Source organism: Phyllostomus hastatus, unplaced genomic scaffold (assembly GCF_019186645.2).
Source record: "Phyllostomus hastatus isolate PE091 unplaced genomic scaffold, TTU_PhHast_1.1 phas_contig_283, whole genome shotgun sequence".
NCBI classification, from domain to species: domain Eukaryota; kingdom Metazoa; phylum Chordata; class Mammalia; order Chiroptera; family Phyllostomidae; genus Phyllostomus; species Phyllostomus hastatus.
Window position 1 is genome coordinate 16879999 of NW_025333833.1, and position 23284 is coordinate 16903282.

Below are 23284 nucleotides of genomic sequence, written 5' to 3' on the forward strand. Positions count from 1 at the left end.
AATAAAGAACTCCCACAACTCAACATCAAACAACAACAACAATCAGATTGCAAACTGGGCAGAGGACCCGAGCAGGCATTTCTCCAAAGAAGACATGCAGATGGCCAACAGGTACTTAAAAAGATGCTCAACATCACAAGTCATCAGGGAAATGCAAATCGCAACCACAATGAGATATTGCTTCCCACCTGTCAGAATGGCTGTCATCAAAAAGACAAGTAGCAAGCGCAGGTGAGGATGCGGTGGTGAGTGTCCCTCGTGCACTGCTGTGGAGGGCGGGGTTGAAAACTGGTGCAGCCACTGTGGAAAACAATAGAGAGGTTTGTCAAAAAATTCAAAATAGAATTACCATATGATCCAGCCATTCAGCTTCTGGGCATCTATCTGAAAGAAAGAGAAATACAAATACCATATGATGTTACTCATGTGGAATCTAAAAACACAAAACAAATAAAACAAAACAGAAACAGACTTACAGGCACAGAGAACAAACTGATGATTGCCAGAGGGGAGGAGGGGAGGGAGAGGATGAAAGGGTGAGGGAAATGAGAGGGACAAACCTCCTGTCACCACAAAAAGAAAGTCGGGGGCGTGGAATGCATAGCATAGGACACATAGTCGATATTATCACAACTTGCATGTAATGCACAGCACCGGGAAATTAGTCAGGATTACAGTAACAACTTTGCATGGTGAATGGCGGTTGCTAGATTTCTGTGGTCATTACTTCGCAAGGAATATAAAAGTTGAATCATAATGTTGTATACCTGACACTTCTGTATGTCAAATACACTTTAAATAAAAAAAGAGAGTGGGCGAACAAGCTTTCTTCCCCCTGGCAGATGTTTCTAGCATTTGGACTTCCTTCTAGTCAGTCTGCAGCCCTTGGTTGGGCCACTGAAGTCTGGAGATGAAGCAACCCTGAGGAGCAGGGCTGGCTTAGGTGTGTTCTGAGTTGTTGTGTAATAGCCATGACTGCCTGGGTGACTCAGCAGGGTTCTGTGCATGAAAGTCAACCCAGTGGGTGACAGGCTCCAGCCCTAGGGCCTCCCAGTTCCTGGTATCCTCCACAAGGTGAAGGAAAGGGTCATTTCTCTGGACCCTTCTCTTGACGTCTGGACTCCTCCTGGAGCTTTGAGTAAATGCTTTATCCCAGAGGTAGAGGTCGTCCAGCTTGGGTTTGCCTCCCTGGAGAAAAGCTGAATGCAATGGGCGAGAACGTGGACTTTGCAACTGGAAAATTGGTTTAAGTGCACGTCCTGGCATTCATGAGTTACGTAACGTTGAGCAAATTATTGACCTGCAAAATGAGGACAGTAGTATTTGTGTCTTAAGTGACTGAGTTCAAGCGTGGCAATGTAGGGAGCATGCCCAGCCTGGTGTGAGCACTTCGGGGAAGCTCAGTAGGTGGTCTCTATGATTATTTTTTCCCTCTTGAATACTCCCGTGCCAGCAGAACAGCCACCCCACTACTCTCTCCAATTCCTAACCTTCATAAATATTGATGAAATTGTGTGGTTCCTATATATCCAGAATCGCAACTGAATATGGGCTGCATTATCTCCACATGCAAAGCAAACATGCATTGAAGGAACTGGGCTGAGAGTGGGGGTGGAGCCATATCAGATAAACTAGTTAAATTTAATAAACTTTCGGTTACCTGCCCTTACCTTATAGAGACTGTGTTGGGTGTCTTTCCTCTTCAACCTTGGAATGTGGATTTCTTGTGCAATTCCCTAAGCTCATCATTTGCAGATGGATTCTGTGAATGGAAACCTGTTTTGAATTTGGCGAGAGAGATCACCATTTCCAGAAAATCTGCATTATGTGTCTTTTAAGAATGTAGATGCACCCTGGCTGGTGGAGCTCAGTGGATTGAGCACGGGCTGCAAACCAAAGCATCGCAGGTTCGATTCCAGGTCAGGGCACATGCCTGGGTTGCGGGCCATGGCCCCCAGCAACCGCACATTGGTGTTTCTCCCTCTCTCTCTTTCTCCCTCCCTTCCCTCTCTAAGGATGGATGAATAAAATCTTAAAAAAAAAAAAAAAAAAGAATGTAGATGCACTACCTTCTAATGGCTTGGGTTGCTAATCCAAGTTTCTCATGTTTTGGTATGGGTATTTTTGTGTTTTCAGAATCACTTTTTTCTCTGTCAAATATTTCTGTGGCTATCCCTGCAGTCATAGACTCAAAGGCTTTCTCTCGAGTTTTACTTCCCCCATATACATGGGATTTGGAGGAGAGGGAAGAAAGATCACTGGCTAGAGATTAAACTTTTCTTGGGGAAATCCCACTTGGGGCAACAGAGGTCACTGAGTGCTAGTCATATGCAGCTGAAGGCCCGTGCAAACAAAGCACCTGCACGCCAGCTGCCCTCCCTCACCCTGCCCCATCCAAGGCAGCTCTAGTCGAAAGCAATCTACTCAGCTCTGGGGCTTTAGGAAGTAAACTGATTTCTAATTCCGCAATTTATACCCAGATGCAATTCCCTAGTAAACAACTGAAATATTACTGGTAAGGCTCAAGGAAGTTTCCTTCTATTTGTTTTCTGGCTTTTAAAATATAATGGATTTTGGCCCTGGCTGGCATAGCTCAGTGGATTAAGCACGGGCTGCGAACCAAAGTGTCGCAGGTTCTATTCCCAGTCAGGGTACATGCCTGGGTTGCAGGCCATGACGCCCAGCACCTGCACATTGATGTTTCTCTCTCTCTCTCTTTCTCTCTCCCTTTCCTCTCTAAAAAGTAAATAAATAAAATCCTTTAAAAAATAAAATAAAATATAATGGATTTTGAATGCATCAAAATTCTTTTCTTTTTCTATTGTTATGATCATAAGTTTTCCCCTTTCATCATGGCCTCCCTCTGATCCTCAGTTGGGTGTGTAACATTCAAGCTCTTTTCCTCTGTGTGTGTGCACATACATGCATATATACATGTATACCTATGTAGCTATTAAATTAATATGGGTATTATATTAATATCAGTATTTAAATCATATGCATATGCATGTATTCATATTTAATTAATACCTGTATTAATGTATGCAGGATTTCCTATGGAGGGCATTTGTCAACTGAACCACTTCATTTTGCAACTTGTTCTTTTACTCAATAATATGTAGTTCACAGAGATCTGTTTTTTCATTTATAACTGATGTGTAGTGTTCCCTAGTGATGAGTTCACTCAGTCAGGCTCCTACTGATGGGTATTTAGCGTGGTCCAGCTTCTCACTCTTGGAGACATAGCAGCAAAGAACATTATTAACCTTATTTCCTTGTGAGCATGGGGCTGTCTTTTTAGGAGGCTGATTTTAAGAATTATCAGGAGGTTTATGCAATTTAAATTTATTTTATTTTTTTAAAAAAGATTTTACTTATTTATTTTTAGAGAGAGGGGAAGAGAGGGAGAAAAATATTGATGTGAGAGAGAAACACCAACCAGTTGCCTCTCGCATGCCCCCTAACCGGGGACCTGGCCTGCAACCCAGGCATGTGCCCTGACTGGGAATTAAACCTCTGACCTTTTGGTTTATGGGACCACTTTCTAACCAACTGAGCCACAATGGCCAGGACTAAGCAATTTAAATTTAAAAGATACTTCCCTGGCTAGTATAGCTCAGAGGATTGAGCTTGCACCTGTGAACCAAAGGGTCACCAGTTCAAGGGTCACCATATTCCCACTCAGGGAATATGTCTAGGTTGTGGGCCTTGTCCCCAGTAGGAGGCATGAAAGAAGCAACCACACATTGATGTTTCTCTCCCTCTCTTCCTCCCTCCTTTCCCCTCTCTCTAAAAAAAAGTAAATAAGTTAAAAAAATAAAATAAATTTAAAAGATCTGCCAATTGCCCTTCAAAGTGCCGATTTAAATTCCCACTAACAGTACATGACAGTACTTGAAAATGTTTCATATTATGAAACTAAGATTTTTGTCAAAAGTTTGTGGTCCTTTAACTTTTGCTTTAATTTGCATTCATCTGAATAGGAGTAAAGTAGAGTATATTTTTATGTCTTTATTGACCACTGATATTTCCTCTTCAGAGAAGTCCTTATTCAAATTCTTTCTATACCTTTGTCATTTAGGTTAGTTACCTCTTGTTCAAATTTGTAAGAGTTTTAAAAATATATTGAAACCCATTATTTGATTCTCTTAGGCTGTTCCTTTTTTTAATTCTCATACAAGGATATGTTTTTATTGATGAGAGGGGGAAGGAGAGAGAGAGAGAAACATTGATATGAGAAACATTGATCCATTGATTGCCTTCTGCAAGTGCCCTGACTGGTATTGAACCCACAACCTATTTGTGCACAGGGTGACACTCCACCCAACTGAGCCACCTGGCCAGGGCTAGGCTGTTACTTTTTATTTAATTTTGTTTATTATGGTGGTTTTTTATACCCAGAGAACAGGCCATGTAAGGACACAGCAAGAAGATGGCTGCTTGCAGGCCAAGGAGAGGGGCATCGGGAAAAATCAAAACAAATTTAATGCTGTTACATCTTCCAGTCTGTGAGCATGGGGCTGTACGTCATCCATGTTGCCATTACCAAGAGTGATTACCAAATTTATCGACAAAAGTTTAGTTCTAAAAATGTTTGTTTGTTTTTGCTCACTTGCTTTTATAGTAAACATTTTTATACACCTAAATATAGAGACAACACAGAAACACACGTACAAATGGATATCCACACCTTTGCACATACCAACATGATACCCCTGTGCACGTGCATCCACAGACACACATACACACACACGTACTTCAGCTTACTGCTTCTTGAAACCTACTTGTTCCTCATTTTCTTTTTATTGGAATACATCTTTATTTCCGAGAGTTCTAATTTGGCTAGACAAGGAATTCTAGATTCTATTATTTCTATTATTTCCCCTTAACATCTTACTTAATCTTTGCAAAAACCCTGAAAGGAATCCCTAGTTTACAGATGTAGCTACAGAGGCTTGGGGAAGGTAAGTAGCTTGCCAAAAGCCACAGAGTTAACGCAAGGCAAACTGGGATTCAAACCCAGCTCCTGCTTGTTTCAAGCTCAGATACTGAGGCACTTTCCAAAATACCACGGTCACACAGGAAAGTTGATAGAAGGCACTCAATCATTCTGTCCCATCTTCCCCTTCTTCCCTTTTCCAAAAGTGGACAGACATTTCTCTCCCCAAGAGCGAATCTATTAGCCAGAGAATCACATTCTACTTTGGTTTGCCCGAGGAGGAACCGGGCGAAGAAGAACCCCCCTTGGACTCGGAGGCGGTGGGAGTGGTGGATGAACGTCGCTGCTGAGCTGGGAGACTGGGAGACTGGGAGGAGACTGGGAGGTGGAGGGGCTGCAGAGGGCTCTCTGTCTGGGTCACCGAATCCCTTGTCTGGCCTGTGACCTTTCAGGGAGGCTCCCTCCTGTCTGGGCTCCTCTGTCAACAGTAGCCCTGACCTTGTCACCAGTAGCCTGACCTGGGATTGGCTTGGAACCTGTGGTTTGTGACAGAGCCTGGCTGCCCCTGGCTCAGCCTGGCACTCCTCATAAGGCCCTGCGGCCTCATAAATTGGTGTGTGCCTGGCAAGGCCACTAGAGCAGGGCCTGGAAGGCCAGCCGCTGGCAAGAATCCTGCAACCCAGCACGTGAGATGGTAGGAAAGAATCCTGAACTCCTGAGTGCCCAGCGATGGAACATTCTGCCTTACTAGCTGTGATTTCCCTCCCCCTTCCTTGGCAAAGCCAAATGATTAGGTGCATTTGGGCAGCAAAGTCAAAATTAATTTTGCTTCCCTCTGCAGTGAAAGTCCAGCTGACTTGGGAAGGGAGGGGCCCTTGACAGGTATTTCCACCTTGGACTGACTTACTAGGTTAGTAGAAATAGACGTTTTGTTCTTCCTCGTAGGTTATTAAAACCCTCAAGGAATGTGCAGAAGGCAAATTTAGTTTGAGGAGCCCAGTAGGCCAAGGAGAATGAATAACAGTCTAGTTGTTAGGGTGGCTGGAGGATTGGTAAGAGGGAGCTTTGAACTGAGGGCTGCCCCGGGGCCAAGCACCACAGCCCTGGGGTTCTCCCTCCCGACAGGGTCTGCAGGCAGGATCTGCTCCCGACAGGGTCTGCAGGCAGGATCTGCTCCCGCTCAGCCCCAGGGCCTGCTCCCGCTCAGCCCCAGGGCCTTCCTGTGCCTACAGGGGCTCCTCCCCCACCGTCTGGCAGACTGAGGAGCTCAGAGGGCCTCTCACCACTTGGACTTGATCTCCACTGAAATCCCTTCAGGTTGAGGAGTTCAGGAGGAGAAGGAGGGGTGAGACTGGGTGACAGGGAGGTGGGAGAATGCCACCTCTGGCGTGTTCTGTTCTGGCGCTCTCTGGAGCCATGCAGCCTCCGCAGGGTGAGGTTCGGAGGAAGGAGGCAGTGCTGCGTCCTGTCGCTGTTGAGGGTTTGATTGAGCGGCTGAGTCAGAAGCACAGGGCTGATGACCCCTAATTTCAGCCCCAGGTGGTGTTGAGTGTTGTCAAACAGCACAGCCCTCCTTAGTCCTAGAGCGCCCGGCCCCTTCTAAGTGGGAGAAGCCTTTCTGGAAAACAGTCCTCATACCTTCCCACACTCAGTCCCACAAAAGCAGGAACCCCCTTTCTACAAGAGGTGTTCTCCCTGCTGGAGCTCGGGGAGTTTTCCGGACACAGGCAGGGCCACGCCAGCCCTCCTCCAGATCTTCAGCAAGGCCGACACGCCTGCTGACCCGGCTCCTGCCCACCCTTCCACCTCACCTAACATCCGTGACCTTTCCACCTAGTCATTAAATTAATGCAACACATGGATGGAATGCCTACCGTGTGCTGGGCATTGTTCTAGGCATTGAGGATACTCTTGTGAAACAAATAAGGTCCCTTCCCTCATGGCATCTACATTCCAGTAGGGGAAGACAGGAAAAGTTATAGCAAGTTAGCTGGCAATAAGTGTTAAGGAGAAAAACAAAATAGGGAAGGGAGAACGGGACCCTATTTTCTAAGGATGATCAAGGAAAGCCTCCCTGATAATGTGCCATTTCAGCAAATGCCTAAAAGGAGATAAAAGGCAAGTCAGACATCTGGGTCAGGGCGTGCCAGGTGGAGAGAGCAGCACGTGCAAGGGTCCTGAGGTGGAAACACGTCTTCCATGCTCAAGAACTGCAAAGTGGCCAGCGTGGCTGAAACAGTGAGCGACAGAAGGTGGGGTCAGAGAGACACCAGGGCATTTCCACTTTGGCATTCATCCTGAGATGGAGGCTTTCAGCTGAGAAATGATAGTGTCCGCCTTATGTTCTAAATGGATCCTCTGACCTCTTTTCTGTGAACACGATCAGGGAGTTGAGTTAGAAAGCTCTTGTAATGACCCGGGAGGGGGTGATGGAGGCTTGGACACGGGCCCAGCGGTGAAGGTGGTGAGCGGTGGCCAGACTCCAGACACACTTGGCGGAGCCGTCAGGGCTGCCGGGCAGGCTGGGTGTGGGTCTGAGACGAGCTGAGGCGTCCGAGGTGGCTCCAGCCTTTTGGCCCACGCAGCTGGGAGGAGGGACTGGCCATGTACAGAAACGAGAAGACCACACGAGAAGGAGGCTCTGGGGGAAAGAAAAAGCATTTGGTGTTAGACCTGTTAAATGTGAGATAACTATTGGACACTCCAGAGAAGGTGTCGAATAGGCATTTGGATGTTCGAGTCTGGAATTCAGGGAAATGGCTGGAAACAGGTTCAAAAGCCATCAGCTATACGAGGCCCTTAAAGCCTAAGCCTGGCTGAGCACTGGCTTCACTGAAATTCATGACCGCCCACCTCAATGGGCTCATGGAGGAGAGAAGTCCAAGGCAGGCCTGGGCTCTGCTCTGGGGCCCCCGGAAGACAGAAAGGAGCTGACAAAGGCCTCAGAGAAGCAGCACTCAGTGAGGCAGGAAGAAAACCAAGAGAGGACGGTGTCTTGGAAGCCAGGGAGGAAAATGTCCCCAGGAATGAGTGCTTCTCTGGGTTAAACAGTCCTGAGGGTCCGAGTGACATGGGAACTGAGGATCGGTGGTTCAGCAAGTAACCTGGACAAGGTGAGGGCAGGAAGCTGATGGAAGGGGGATCGAGGAAGGAGGGTGGACACCGGAAACAGGGAGCACAGGGAGTTCTTTCGATGCGTGTTGCAGTCAAGTGAAACAGAGGAGTGGGGCAGTCGCTGGGGGGGTGGGATTAGGAGAGGGCTATTTTTGAAAGATAAGAAAGAAAAATAGCGTTATATTTATAGGGCCCAATCAAGGGTAAAAAATTGATGATGGAGGATAAAGGTACTTTCAGGAGGAAAAGCAAAATATACAGGCCCAGACTTAAGTTGGTAAGATGTGATGGGAACATGTGAACGTTCTCTTGCAATTACTTGTATCTTATCAGTAAAATGGAAAGGAAAGTGGGCAGCTGAGGGTAAATGCTAGAAAAGGAGGGGTGAGTGTTTTGGGAAGAGAGAGGGATTTACGAAATAGCCCTTTTGGAGAGTGGGAGTGTGGACGGATGCGGGGAAAGAGGTCTGATCGCTGGGGGCGCCGTTTCCCCTTGACCATGACTGGCCACGAATTTAAAGTAAGGTCAAATGGTAGGGCTGATGTTTTCTTGACATGCTTAGCTCTTGCAGCACAGGCGTTCAACAGATAGAGAGCCAAATTTAATCCGAGTTGGTGGTTTTCCAGAAGAGTACAGTGAAGGAAGACAGGGGCAAGGGAGCTGAGGGGATGCCAATGAAGGGTTATAATGACTGGTTAGGTCCCCTAAACTGGATAAGAAGCACGCTGGGAGGTGTAGGGAACGGTGGTAAATCTCAGAATTCTACGAGTTCAGATACTGGAGGGTATGAACTGGGAAGACAGGAGGGAAGACAGTGAGATAACGGAGTTATGGGCCGTAGCACACCTAAGGCATGGCCCTGGGAGTGAGTAGCTGCCGTGAGGTGGAGCGTAGGACCACTGCAAGTGCGGAGGTCAAGGGACGCAGACGCCGGCTGTGCCAGCCGAGCCAGATGGCCAGGTTGCCTGTCGACACCAGGCCGCCTTCCTCTCTGTACCCTCCCCAGTACTGCAGGGCTAGACACCTGAGAACTGCATTTCCCAGAATCCCCCTCCAGTAAGTTTCTGGATTAAGAGGCACTTATGATAAACTTGGATATAAAAGAGAAGCAGAGGACCATCTACTGACATGGCTGGGCCAGGGGCTGCTTTCTGTCATTCAAGTGCTTTGTCTGCAGCCGGGGCCTCAGGCTTGGCCTCCACAAGGGCACACGGCATCCAGTTTCCAGAAGCCTACTGGAAGGAGCTCTTTGACAAGACCTACAAACACCACTTCTTACGCAGCCTGGCCCTGTTAGCGGTGCCCCATAGCAGAAAGCCCCTCTGGGCCAGGTCACTGCTAGCCTCTGGAACCACCTTATTCTGCACCAGCCGTTACTACCAGGCTCCGAGTGGAGACCCCAGCATCCAGACTTTGGCCCCTGTGGGAGGAGCCTTCTACTCTTTCGCTGGCTTGCCTTGGCTCTTGGAGCTTCTTTGTTTAATCTCTGGGTACTGTTTTGAGAACTGGAGCAGTGAGGGGTTTAAAAGAGAAAAGCAAGTTCAAAAAAAAAGAGAGAGAAGCAGAAATAACACTGTTCTTTCTCTAGCAGGGCAGTGGGGGACACACGCATGAACTTTGGCTGCATAGGTCCTCAGAGGCTCGTGTGTGTGTCTGTCCCATCGCCAGCCTTCCTAATGGAGTGAGCGCGCTGTTGGAAGTTTCTTGCAAATTCCAGACACCCCGAAAGCTGTCAGCAAATTTGAGTTCTAGCAGCGGCTTCCCCGACTTGTTCTCTCGGCTCTTCCACTGTTTTTACACAGTAAATTCCCTGTGTTGAATACCTTTATGCTTGAAAAACCTGGAGTGGTTTCTGGTTACTTCCTTTCTTTTTAAAAATAGTTATTTTTATTTTTCAATTACAGTTTACATACAATATTATGTTAGTTTCAGGTGTACGACATAGTGATTAGACGTTTCTATAACATGTGAAGTGATCACCTTGGTAAACCTAGTTAGTATTCCTCTGACACCATTCATAGTTACTACAGTATTATTGGCTATATTCCCTCTGCTGTTCATCTTGTCCCCGTGATTGTGTCCATAACTGGCAATGTGCACATCTTATTCCCTTCCCCCCTTTCACCCACCCCTCCAAACTTCCTCCCAACAGGCAGCAATTAATTTACTCTCTGTATCTATGAGCTTGTTCTGTCTTGTTTGTTTGTTTGCTTTGTTTTTTTAGTTTCCATATAAGTGAATCATATGGTATTTGTCCTTCTCTGTCTGACTTACTTCATTTAGCATAATACCCTTTATATCCATCCACGTTATCACAAGATTTCCCTCTTTCTTTATGGCTGAGTCCATACATACTACCTATTCTTTGTATATACATACCACCTCTTCTTTTTTTAAAAAATAGATTTTTAAAAAGATTTTATCTATTTATTTTAGAGAGGGGAGGGGAAGGAGAAAGAGAGGGAGAGAAATATCAAGGTGTGGCTGCCTCTTGTATGGCCTATACTGGGGACCTCGCCTACAACCCATGTATGTGCCCTAGACTGGGAATCAAACCAGCAACCCTGTGGTTCTCGGTCGGCACTCAATCCACTGAGCCACACCAGCCAGGGCATACCAGCCAGGGCATTTATTGATGTACACTTAGGCTGCTTCCATATCTTGGCTATTGTAAAAAATGCTGCAGTGAACATAGGGATGCATATGTCTTTTTGAATTAATGTTTTCGGTTTCTTAGGATAAATACTCAGAAGTAGAACTGTTGGGTCCTTCTTTGTCTCTTGTTATAGCCTTTGTTTTAAAGTCTATTTTGTCTAGTATGAGTATTGGTATTCCATCTTTTTTTTTTCATTTCCATTAGTATGGAGTGTCTTTTTCTATCCTTTTACTTTCAGTCTGTGTGTGTCTTTCAATCAAAAGTGAGTCTCTTATAGACAGCATGTGTATGTGTCTTGTTTTCTTACCCATTCAGCTACCTTATGTCTCTTGATTGGAGCAATTAATCCATTTCCATTTAAAGTAATTATTGATAGGTATGTAGTTATTGCCATTATTTTATTATTCATATTTTTAATCTTCTTTTTCTTTTTCTTAAAGAAGTCCCTTTAACATTTCTTGCAATCTTGGTTTGATGGTGATGAACTCCTTTAGTTTCATCTTGTCTGAAAACCTCTTTATCTTTCCTTTGATTCTAAATGACAGCTTTGCTGAGTGGAGTAATCTTGGTTTTAAGTCCTTGCTTTTCATCACTTTGAAGATTTTATGCCAGTCCCTTCTGGCCTGCACAGTTTCTGTTGAGAAATCAGCTGACAGTCTATGGGAGCTTCCTTGTAGGTAATCAGCTGCTTTTCTTTTGCTGCCTTGAAGATTGTCTCTTTGTCTTTAACCTCTGTCATCTCAATAATGATGTGTCCTGACGTGGGCCTTTTTAGCTTCATCTTGTTTGGGACTCTGCACTTCCTGGACTTATGTGTCTATTTCTTTTGCCAAATTAGGAAAGTTTTCTGTCGTTATTTCTTCAAATAAGTTTTCAATTCCTTGCTCTCTCTCTTCTCCTTCTAGTACCCCTATGATGTGAATGTTGGTACACTTGATGTTGTCCCAGATGCCCCTTAAACTATTCTAATTCTTTTCTTTCCTTTTCCTTTCTTTTCCTTTCTTTTCTTTTCTTTTCTTCCTTTTGCTTTTTTTTATAATTGCAGTTGTTTATTTACTGCCTACTTTGTATCTACTGTTTTTTTTAAAGATTTTATTTATTCATTTTTTTAGAGAGGGAAGGGAGGGAGAAAGAGAGAGAGAGAGAAACATCAATGTGCGGTTGCTGAGGGTCATGGCCTGCAACCCAGGCATGTACCCTGACTGGGAATCGAACCTCGACACTTTGGTTCGCAGCCCGCGCTCAATCCTCTGAGCTACGCCAGTCAGGGCTTTGCTTTTCTGATTGGGTGTTTTCTGCTACTTTGTCTTCCAAATCACTAATTCAATCCTCTGATTCATCTAATCTGTTAATTCTCTCTAATGTAGTTTTCATTTCAGTTATTATACTCTTTGTTTCCACCTGGTTCTTATTAATGTTTTTTTAATCTTCATTTTTATGTTTCCTACCTCTTTGTTAAAGTTCTCACTGAGTTAGCATACTCTACTTCTAAGTTCATTGAGCATCTTTGTAAACAGTGTTTTGAGCTCTGCATCTGGAAGATTGCTTGTCTCCATTTTGTTTAGTTCTTTTTCTAAAGTTCTGTTCTATTCTTCCATTTGGAACATGTTTTTTTTGGTTTCCTCATTTAGCCTGCCTCCCTGTGTTTATTTCTATGTCTCAGGTCTTGGTAAAGTGGCCTTACGTAAAAAAAGTGTCCTGTGGCACCCAGTGTCACAGCCTCCCTGGTCACCTGAGCTGGTGCTCCAGGCGTGTCCCTTGTGTAGGCTGTAGGTGCCCACCTGTTGTAGCTGAGCCTTGATTGCTGTTTGCACATCAATGGGGGGGACTGGCCCTCAGACTGATTTATTGGAATGACCGTGACTGCAGCAGAGGAGCTGTTGTGTAGGGCTGTCCCCACGGAGCAGGACTCACTTTAGATTGGCTCTGGTGCCTGCCAAGTCCACTCTTTGGGTGTGTTGTTTGTGGAGGTGGTTGGGTGGTGCTTTGGTGTGGTCTGAATCTGGCCAGTAGCTGCTGTGTTGGTTCTTGGGCCTCTTGGGAGGGGCTCTGGTGTGGGCTCTGGTCTAGGCTATGGTCAGTCACTGCCTGTGCCCAACCCGGGGCTACCTGATATAACCTACAAAGTGATTTGCAGAGGGCTGCCACTTGCGCTGGGCCTGGAGGTGCTGGGAGAGCCTAAGCTGCAAACTGAGGCTAAGCTGCCTTCCAAGACCAGCTGCCAAGATTAGAGCTGGGCTCGGGGCCACTTAGTAAGAGGTGTGGGGCATGCCAAAGCCAGATGCTGCTTGTTTGAGGTTTGTGAACCTTTCAGAGATTTTAGGAAAGTCCACAGCTCAAACCAAGACAGGCTGTTTTAGGGAAAGGCTCCTGGCAGCTGGAAGCTGCGTAGGTGAGCCTGCTAGTGGGGTGGGGTGAGGTCTTAGGGAATCTCCAGGATGGGACAAAATATGTTAACCATGTAGACAGAGACTCAGACTTGGCACTTGCCTGAGCCAGCAGGCTGTGTAGGCAGACGGCTCAAAGAAGGAACAATGGTCTCTGCCAGCATTTGTGTCTGGAAGAAAGCTGCCCCTCCAGTCCTTGCCCTGAATGTTCCTCCCTGTATGGCCCTCATGGTTTTTGAGCTGCTGCCTTAGCGCTGGAGCCCAGTGTGAGTGAGTCCTTTGCAACTAAGTCCATGCATGGGCCCTTTAAGAGGATTGCCTGGGACTCCGGAAGCCCTCTCACTCAGCCACAATGCCCGCTGATTTCAACAGCCAGAAGTGAGGGGAACTTCTGTTCCCAGCACTGGGACCCTGGTCTGGGAGCTCAGTGTGGGGCTGGGACCCCTGGCTCCTCATCGGGGAACTCCAAAGCCAAGATATCTCTCCTGTTTCTTAACTGCCACACAATGAGTGTAGGACCAGCCCGTTCCGCATCTCTGCCACTCCTACCGATGTCGGTGTGGCTTCTCCTGTGTGTCCTCAGTTACGGGACTTCTGTGTGGGCAGGCTCCAGGAGGCTCTCGGTGACCATTTTAACCAGAAGTCCTTTTGTTGTTTTTTAATGACCCAGATTCCTCTCTTAAAATGAAAACCACAGACCCAAAATGGAGTCATTTATGTTAAAAGCCCGTGACAAACCCAGATTCAAACCTGATCTAATTGTGGTTGTAACCTTAAATGTAATCTTAATCAGCCAGTCTGGAGTTTTCTGGTTAAGCATCAGGGAGTTAATTTGTCACCTGTTAATCTGTCTCCATCTCCCATTGAAAGAAGTGACAATTGGCATGATAAAAAAAAAACAAAAAACAAACCATTCCTGTTCTCTTCCTTCAAAAAAAGATATCCCAGCCCCAAAAGTAATCCCTATTTTTATTGTTTTAGTAGCTCTCTTGTTCCTCCTATAGAAACTTGTCTCTCTTCCTCCCATAGAATCCTCCCATCCTGTACAGCCCCTTGGAGTGCCCTACTGGTGGCCAGAGGGGCTGATGCCTGACTGGCGACTCACTCAACAAAACCAATTAGGTCTTCAAACTCCCTTGGCTGAATTTCAGTGTTTAACACCCCTCGCCAGAGGGTTTTGTGCCTGCTGCCCGCTGTTTGAAAGGCTGTGCCCTAATGCCCTCGTCTTTACCTAGTAGTTCAAGTGATCCTTCCCAGTGAACACTGTTCCAATTATCTTTGTTGCATAACCTACTGCAAAATGTGATGTAAACAACAACCATTTTAGCACGGTAAAGAATTTTAATTGTTTTAAAGATTTTATGTATTTATTTTTTAGAGAGGGGAATGGAGAGAGAAAGAGAGGGAAAGAAACACTAATGTGAGGTTGCCTTTCTCAGGCCCCTCACTGGGGACCTGGCCTGCAACCCAGGCATGTGCCCTGACTGGGAATCGAACTGGCAACCCCCTGATTCACAAGCCAACACTCATCCCCTGAGCCACACCAGCCAGGGGAGAGTGATAAAGGATTTGGACAGAATACAATAGAGGTGGCTTGTCTCTTATCCACAGGTCTGGGGTCTTAGTCTGGAAGACTGAGCAGCGGGGGGCTTGGGGGGATGGGGTGGGTGACTTGGGTGGTTGAGGACCGGCATCATCTGGAGACATATTAACTCATGCAGGTGAAAAAGGGGCTGTGCAATAAAGCTGACAAGTCCAGTGAGTGAAGGTGACCTCGCGGCGTAATCGGACCATGAATTCCTAACTAGTCAAGGTGGGTAGTCATGCCCCAGGCATATTACTTCTTTAATAAAAGTTTTATCTTTGCCTGAAGCAATCCCTATCGATTGTTCTTGCGCATCTAGGTTAACACAGCTTTGAAATGCCAAAGTAATCTTTTAAAAAAAGATTTTACTTATTTTTAGAGAGAGGGGAAGGGAGGGAGAAAAGAGAGGGAAAGAAGCATCCACGTGAGAGAGAGACATTGACCTGCAACCCAGGCACACAGCCCAGGCATGTGTCCTGGGTGGGAATGGCACTGGTGAACTTTCTATTTGTGGGACAACCCCCAACACACTGAACCACACCAATCAGGGTGAAGTATTCTCTTTCAGACGCTTCAGAGGCATAACTACCCTCAGGGGAGCACATAATGTTGTGAACTCTCCTGTACCTCGCTTTCTCCCACCTTCACGTCATCTACGTTCTCTCTTCAATTGCAAACGTGTACAAGAAGCTGCAAAACTTATTCTCTGAAGCATCTGAGATCTTGCTTCCTGGCCTGTCATCAGTTTGGCCCAAATAAACTCTTACAGAAACTCTCTACAGGTTTCGACGTTCTAACATCTACACTCACACGGTTAGTGCCTGGACCGGGACGGCTCGAAGGCTGGGCTCAGCTGGGACTGCCAACTGGAGTGCCCTCAGGCAAGGTGGCATGGGGCGGCTGGACTCCCGTGGCCGCTCAGGGCTCCAGAAGTGAGTGTCCCGAGAACAAAGCGGAAGCACACAGCCTTTCAGAGTCTAACCTCTGCAGTCACGTATCGGCACTTCCACGGACTCTGCTGGCTGAAGCAGGCCCAAGCCGCCCAGACGCAAGGGGAGGGACACAGACTCTACTCCTCTGTAGGAGGAATGTCCAAAACTCGACGTCAGCCTCCTAAGTCAGGCTGCTTCAGGATGTATTTTTGTTTCTATCAATATTCTTATCTCAGTTTGTATGTATTCACTATGGTGACAGCTTGGGTCAGGGCTTGCAAACTCAAGTGAGTGACTAGCACAGCCGGGCAAGGAAACAAGGCTGATGAAGCATGAGAGACAAAAGGGCTTGTGACCGAGAGGCTGCTCGCGGTCTCTGAGGGAGGCGGCCACCTTCGGCACCGGCCATTGTTGTTCCAAGGGAAGGTGTGCCCAGCATTGCCAGAGCTTCCACGTTTTCAAGAAAGGTCCAGAACTAATGGTGTTCATGGGAAAATTTCCAGTACTAAAAAGATTCTGCAGACCAATTGCCTGGCACATAGTAGGCTCAATAAATAATTGTGGAAGAAATAGAAAAGTACCCCGAGGCCCTCTCACACTCACTGGGTCTGAGGCCTGTGGGTGGGGAGCCGCAGGGGATGATGGGGAAAGACAGGGAGACCAGACCCCTGCAGCAGGCCTGGCCTTTCGTGTGACCCACGTGGCAGCTCCAAGGGCAGGTCATCCCGCCCCTACTTTGCTTTATTTTTCCTCTAAGTGCTTAAAATGATCTGAGGTATGGCCTTGGCTGGTGTAGCTCAGGGGATGGAGCATGGGCTGTGAACCAAAGGGTCACTGGTTCGATTCCTAGTCTGGGCACATGCCGGGATTTCAGTCCCAGGTCCCCAGTTGGGGGGGCACACCAGAAGCAACCACACATTGATGTTTCTCTCCCTCTCTTTCTCCTTCCCTTCTCTTCTCTTTAAAAATAAATAAAAAAAATCTTTTTTAAAAGTTTAAAATGATCTGAGATATGCAATTGATTATCTGGCCCTCCCACACACAGATCAATGAAGACTCATTGATCTGTTGCTTTGTACCCAGGGCCTGCCCTAGCAGGTGCATGGTGGATTCTTACTGCAGGGTGGTCAAAGGGGCATTACAGGTGAGGTTCAGGGGCCAAACACCTTGTTTTGGTGCCAAGGTAAGTAAGAAAGCTGGGGTTAAAACTCAGACAACTAGGGGCAGAACTAGGAGCACAGGTGATGCTTTGGTATGAAAGGTGCTCACTGACATGCTCTAGAATCATGATTTAGAGCACATGTGTGCAACTTAAGAGTGCACCTCTCAAAAGCAGTTTCTGCACACAGTATTATAGGAAAGAAAGGGGTTAAGGAATCTTGCTAATCCTTGGGAGACGTTACAAGCTTCAAGACTCTTGCCTATTCCAGGCACAAATGAGGATATTTCGCCCTGGCAGGGTGGCTCAGTTGGTTGGAGTATCACCCCATGCACTCAAAGGTCACAGGTTCAATTCCCAGTCAGGGTGCAAACATAGGTTGGGAGCTTCAACCCCACAGTGGGGTGTGTATGGGAGGCAACTGATTGATGTTTCTGGCTGACATCAATGTTTCTCTCTGTTTCTCTGTCTCTCCCCTTCCCTTCTCTGTCTAAAATCAGTAAACATATCCTCAGGTAAAGATAAAAAAAACCAGTGGATATTTAAACATGTGACTTAAATGCAGAACCGTAGGATGGGGGAGTGACAAGAGAGTTCCAGAACCTGGGCAGGGGTGGAGAGGGAGGCTTGGCCTCCCTCACTTTGCCTGCAGTTTCATAGCAGCAGAGTCTTCTGTTTTTCCTGTTTTTGCTTTAAACCACTTGGGCATCACCCCTCTCTGAGTGGAGCTCACCCAGCTCTGCTGGCTGGGGACTCCAAAATTTTACAGGGAAACAGCAGTGTGGGGTGCAGTGCTGGTAGGCACGGACACAGCACGCAAAGGCACCTCCTGGGGCGATGGCCTCCATATGCAGCTGCTCACAGGTGACCAGCCGTCCTCCCACGCTGCCCCCTGATGTCAGACCCCATGGGGATCCAGAGTTGGCAGCCTGTGGTGACACCATTGCCAACAGCATGCTGCTGATGGCCCGGGGAGAGAAAGCAAGCCCCACACGGAGAAATGCACATCCAGCCTTTTTTTCTATGTAACTAGGTGTTGACCCCAGAGTTCCCTGCCCCTCCAAAACCTTCCTCCCTCCATGGGTTTTGCTGATTAATCTTGCCTTTTTATAGCACCTGTTGATATTTCTCTCTAATAAAGGTCATCCATTTCTCAGACAGCAAGAAGTCGGGACAGTTTCTGGGGTCCCCCCTCATGTCTCACACACCACTTTTTTGTTCTGCTTGCCACCCAAGGCAGAGTCTCCGCAGTGGCTCTGGACTGCAGCCCCTCGTCCTGATGCTGTCTACGGAGAGGGACCACGTGTCGGGTGGCCACCCTGCCACCTGCACCTTTGACAGTGCTGGGCGCACGGTGGTGCTGAAGAACTGGGTATTTGGGAGTATTCAGCATTGTTTAGCACTCGCTGGGTGCCGGGTACAGCGCTGAATTTTTGTGAACATAATCTCTTTAACCTTTACAACAGCTCGAAAGGCGGCAGAATTCTCCTCCGTACAGATGGAAAAAGGAAGGTTCGGGAGGCACAGTGGGCATGTTCGCACTCACAGCCCTAGTTGGTAGTGGAGCTAGAATCTGAAGGAATCAAGCGGCCCCCAGAGCAGCTCCTGTGGTGTAAAACCCACGGGGTTCCTGTGTGGGGCTGGGCGTGGTGTTTAAGCTGCCTGTATCCAGTGCTGGGGGCACCCAGATCAAAGCAGACAGCCTCTGACCTGTGTGTGAGTGGCGCTGGGGAGCGAGGTGCTCGGAGAAGCCGTGGGGAGGAGTGAGTGAGAGGAAACAGGTTGGGGTGGTAGGTGGGGCACACAGCAGGTGAGGTGACAGGGCAGGCGAGGTGACGTGGCAGGCGAGGTGACAAGCTCAGCTGGGCCTCTCTGCTTGAGGAGAAGAGGGTGGCGAGGGAGGAGCCCTGCACAGAGGTCACAGCTGGGCCCATCAGAGCTCGGCCTGACCTGCGCAGTGGTTGTTTTCTAGGGGAACTGGTCAGACTCGCCGCAGCAGCTTCCCAGCTTTCTGAGGCTTCCCTTTCCTTGTTCCCAAGTCACTGGGCTAAGAAAATACAGCATGTCCACCTGGCCAGCTTCCCAGGTAGAGCCTCGGGAAGTTCCAGCACCACACAGAGAAGTGAAAGAGGAGAAAGGACTAATCTGTTCATTCTGTCATTCAGGATTGATTGAGCATCTACTATGTGCTAGGTATCGTCACAAGTGCTTGGGGTGACGGCAGTATACCAAAAAGACCCCTGCCCCCGGGATGCTTCTCATGGGGGCTGGGGAGGGGGCAGTATCTAAGAACATTAAGAAATAAGTAAACAAGGTAACAAAGGCTGTGAAATAAAGACAAAGTGGAGCAGAAAAGGGGGGACCAGGAGTGCGTGTGTGGCTGGGGCTGGGCTTTAGTCTGGCTGCGTCCTCAGCAGGGCTGTCCGAGGAGCGAAGGAGTTACCGTGCTGTCCAGGGGAAGAGGGTTCCAGGCAGGGCGGGGGGAACAAGGGGCTGAGGCGAGAGGGCACAAGCCTGTGTGTGTGAGCAATAGCAGAAGAGCAGGGGTTGGGTTGGGGGCAAGGGGTGAGGCGTGGCTGGAGCGGGTGATGGAGGAGGAATAGAAAGGAATGAGGGTGGGGGCGTCCGGGAGCCGGAGGATGGAGGCCCTTTCTGAGCCGAGATGTGGCACTGTCTGGCTTCGGCGTGTAAAGGACCCTCCTGCTGCAGGCACAAGGTGGAGACGGAGACCAGCTGGAGTCTGGTGGGATATGCAGGTGAGAGAAGGGTGGAGGAGGGGGCCTGGGGCAAGGCAGATGCCATGGAGATGAAAGGAGGTTGGATTCTGGATATAGCGGAGAGAGGAGCCAGTAGGATCCCCCCATGACAGACTTCGGGGGATGAGGGGAAAAGAGGAGGCAATGAGGACCCTGAGTGTTTGGAACTGGGCAACCGATGGAGCTTGCGCTGGTAACAGGAAGACAGGAAACAGTTCTGGGGGGGGGGGAGGCAGGGAAGAACAGGGATACTGTCTTGGACCTACTGCATCTGACATGTTGGTCACTCCTGCTGGACACGCCAGGTAGGCAGTTAGGCCCGTGAGTCCGGAGAACTTGAACTCTGTGCGAGGTGTCACCCTACAGGTGGCATTGAAAGCCAGAGCACAGGAGGGAGTGCAGAGAAAGGACAAGGGCTCGGCCTCTGAATTTCCAGTCAAAAAGCCCCAAAGAGGAGGACCTACCAGCAAGCAGCAGAAAGCTTGCAGGGCTGGGGGCTTTGGAGCCAGGGGAGAGAGAGCCTCAAGGAAGAGGGAGGGAGCAATTGCATCAAATGGTGCTTCATCCAGTCCTTCTACTTTTGCTGGGCCAGGAGCTGCCCCCGTTCCCCTCTCCGTAAATAAGAGTGAACAGTGTTCACTCCCGCCGAGGGGCGTGATGGAGATGAAGTGAGATCGTGTACCGGAACCACAGGACGCTTTGCAAGCGCTTGCCAAATGGGAATTTCTGTGGGAGAATTCGTACAAATAATAATGATAATAAAATACAATTATAACCACGATGTGATGTTTGTGTATCAGAAAAGAGTGTGTAAGGCAGGCCCTTGTCGCAGTGAGAGCTGGGAGGACCCACAGGGAGTGGTGGGCAGCCGTCAGCGCCTGCGAGCACAGGCTGGGGCCGAGCTGCCAGGGAACTGGGAGGGTGGGCAGCCCACAGTCGGGGACTTCACCGAGAGTGGGTGCTGGATGTGGCAGTGTGCTGGGTGGGGACGGTTGGGGACCTGCTTGATTAGAGTGGGGTGTAGTGGTGCATACGTTTAAGGAACAGGGAGAGTGGGCAAGAGGTTGGCAAGGGAGGTGAGGTGGGGATCACATTGCACAGTGACTGAAGCCCCGCGGGTTCGCGCCCAGCCCCTGTACAAGCACCCCACCCCCACCCCGCCCTCCCCAGTACAGCCTCCCCCTCACTCTCCATGGCAATGGCCCCGTTTGCTGTTCCCCGCTTAGTGCCCATTTGAAGGAGGCACCAGTGGCCACGTGGAGGCTGAGGGAGAGGGTCCCCTGGGGCCATGCAGAGGGCGAATCCCCCCACCCCCGCCGTCGGAGGTACCCAGTAACTGGGAAGGAACAAATACATGAACCTAAGTCTGACTGTTCGGTGACTGGCTTCGAGTCTGTGGGGCCCACCATCTGTTCTTAGGAAGCCCTGGGAGGAGTCTGAAGTCCAGTGCCTAGGGGGACCCACTGCCTGTCGCCGTTCCCAGGCCCAGCCCAGTGCAGAGCCTGGATGCAGGAAGGCCAGGGACTCGCTGCAGAGACCCACCCCAGGTACAGACACCAGCACAGGTGGCAGTTTTCATCCTTCTCTCTGGTGTTGAGGCCCTTCCTGTCCCTCCCTGCCCTGGCCTCTCTTTCGCTCAGATAAGGAGCTATTTTTGCTGTGTGCTGCCCTCCCCCACCTGCCCTTCCTGTCCCCTAGGCCTGAGTGTGGCTCTGTCAGAAAGGGTTCCTGAAAGGCCCTGCCCTTCACGGGCAGGGAGGGAGTTGCCAGCTGCTGGGTCGGGCCAGGAGAGGACGGCGAGGAAGCCAGTGACTCAGAAGGAGCCAGGAGGACCGAGAGGGAGAGGCGGGAGGAGCAGTGTGGAGAGCGGTAGGAGTGAGGGTGGGGGAGCAAAACCAGACCTGCAGGGCCAGAGGGACCCGGGCAGAGGAGAGGAGAACCAGAGGAGGCCCGGGACAGAGAGAGAGAGAGAGGCTCAGAGACAGAGCCTGCAGCAGGGCCCGGGGGTGGGGGCGTTGGGCTGCTCTAGCTCTGGTTTGTGGGTGTTGGTGGGTTGGGGGACTTCACTTGCAACAAGCAAATTTCTGGGCTGAGCAGGGGGGAGGGGGAACTGAAGGAACACAGGCATCTCAAAGAAGGGGTTGTATAGGGGCAGTGCTGACTTTGAAAGAGGGTGAAATGAAGGATTTTTCAAAATTCAATGCTCCCCACTAACTTGGGCTCCTAAGCAAAAGCAACTCTCCCTTTACAGCTCTCGAGGTGGGCGAGGAAGGCGGAGAAAGTGGGCTGCTCTGGCTTTGGCTCGGCTCCGTGCAGAACAAAGGCAGCCCACCCCCCTTCTCTTCCCTGTCCTGGCTCCAGCTGCATCTGGGCGGTCCAGGAGGGCCTGTGTGGACACCCACCCCCGCGTCTCCACACGCACCCAAATAGCAACCCTGGCCGCTCCCTGGGCCCACAGAAGGGCTGTGTGCTTAAACTAAAAAAATTATTCCTTGCGTTTCTGAAATTCACACACACTGGACATTCTGTGTTTTACCCATCGACCCTTGCCAAAGGCACCCCCACCAGCCATAGGGTGCCCTGGGGCAGGAACCCCACAGGCCCGCTGGGCAGAAACATCCAGGGTCCCAGCGCTAGGATGTGGCCCTGGATGGGCACATCTTGGCCCTGCAGACTTTTCTGGTGACAGAAGCAGCAGATCTGGGTCCCCTGAAGCTCAGCAGGGCCCTTGGCCTGGTCCCTGGTGGCATGCGATGAGCCCCAGCCCCTTCCTCAAGTGAAAGCTCACCTCGAGAAGGGGCATGCTGGGACCTTTCAGGCAGCCCCCTCAGTGCCTTGGGCCGGCCTCTCCAACATGCCCAGGGCACAGCGGCCGCCGTGCTGGGAGACGGGTGGGGGGGCAGCTCAGAGCCGTGCTCCTGGGTGAAGTACAGGGTGCCCAGTTGCATTTGAATTTCCCATGAGTCATGAATAACTTTTTACTATAAATACATCCCATGCAATATTTGGGACAAAGTTACACTAAAGAGTGATTTCCTGTTGATATGAAATTGAATTTCATATCAGTGTCTTGTTTTTTTATTTTGCTTTTGTTTGTTTTGGGTAAATCTGGCAACCCTACTGATCGCTGGGGCGGCGGAGTCCCACAGACGAGGCTCCGACCGCAGCTTCCCCACCTACTAGCCGGGGAACCTCTCCGAAGTTCACTTTCCTTGTCTGCCTCAAGACTGGTGGAAGGGTGAGAGGACAAAGTGCCCGGCAGAAGTGACAACTGTTACTATTGTCCCTGGCTGAGATCCCACAGCTACAAGGCTACAAGGGCCGGCATTCACCCTCCAAACTCCAGGTTCATGTTCCTCGGTCTCCTCAAGGACACTCAGCCGCCCGCTGCACACGCCTTGGATCTGAGCCCAGCCGGCCCGCCCTCGAGGGCCCTGGGCAGCGGCTCCGGGAAGGCTTACAGGGGCACGTTCTGTCTGGATATCCTGAACTCTCCGATGACCCGGGAGGAGCTCTGTGGGAGGAGCCAACATTTTCTCTGTGCCTAGTACATGCCTGGCAATTTGTTCTCTAATTTAATCCACAAAACTGCCCACTTATTTCCCTTTTGCAGCTAGAGATGTCTTCACAGCAACGTAAGAGAAGGCCCTTGCTGCTCCCGGGTTGGAACCGCGGTTCCTGCAGCTGCCCTCGCGGCTCACTCTTACCTCCTTCGGGGCTCTGCTCACCCTCCCTTCCCAGAAAGGCCTGAGGGTG

The 23284-nt window shown here is 49.3% G+C and overlaps 1 pseudogene; it reads left to right on the forward strand.

Moving 5' to 3' along the window:
• Positions 1–9181: 9181 nt before the first annotated feature.
• On the forward strand, positions 9182–9555 carry LOC123818315 (annotated as a pseudogene).
• Positions 9556–23284: the final 13729 nt, after the last annotated feature.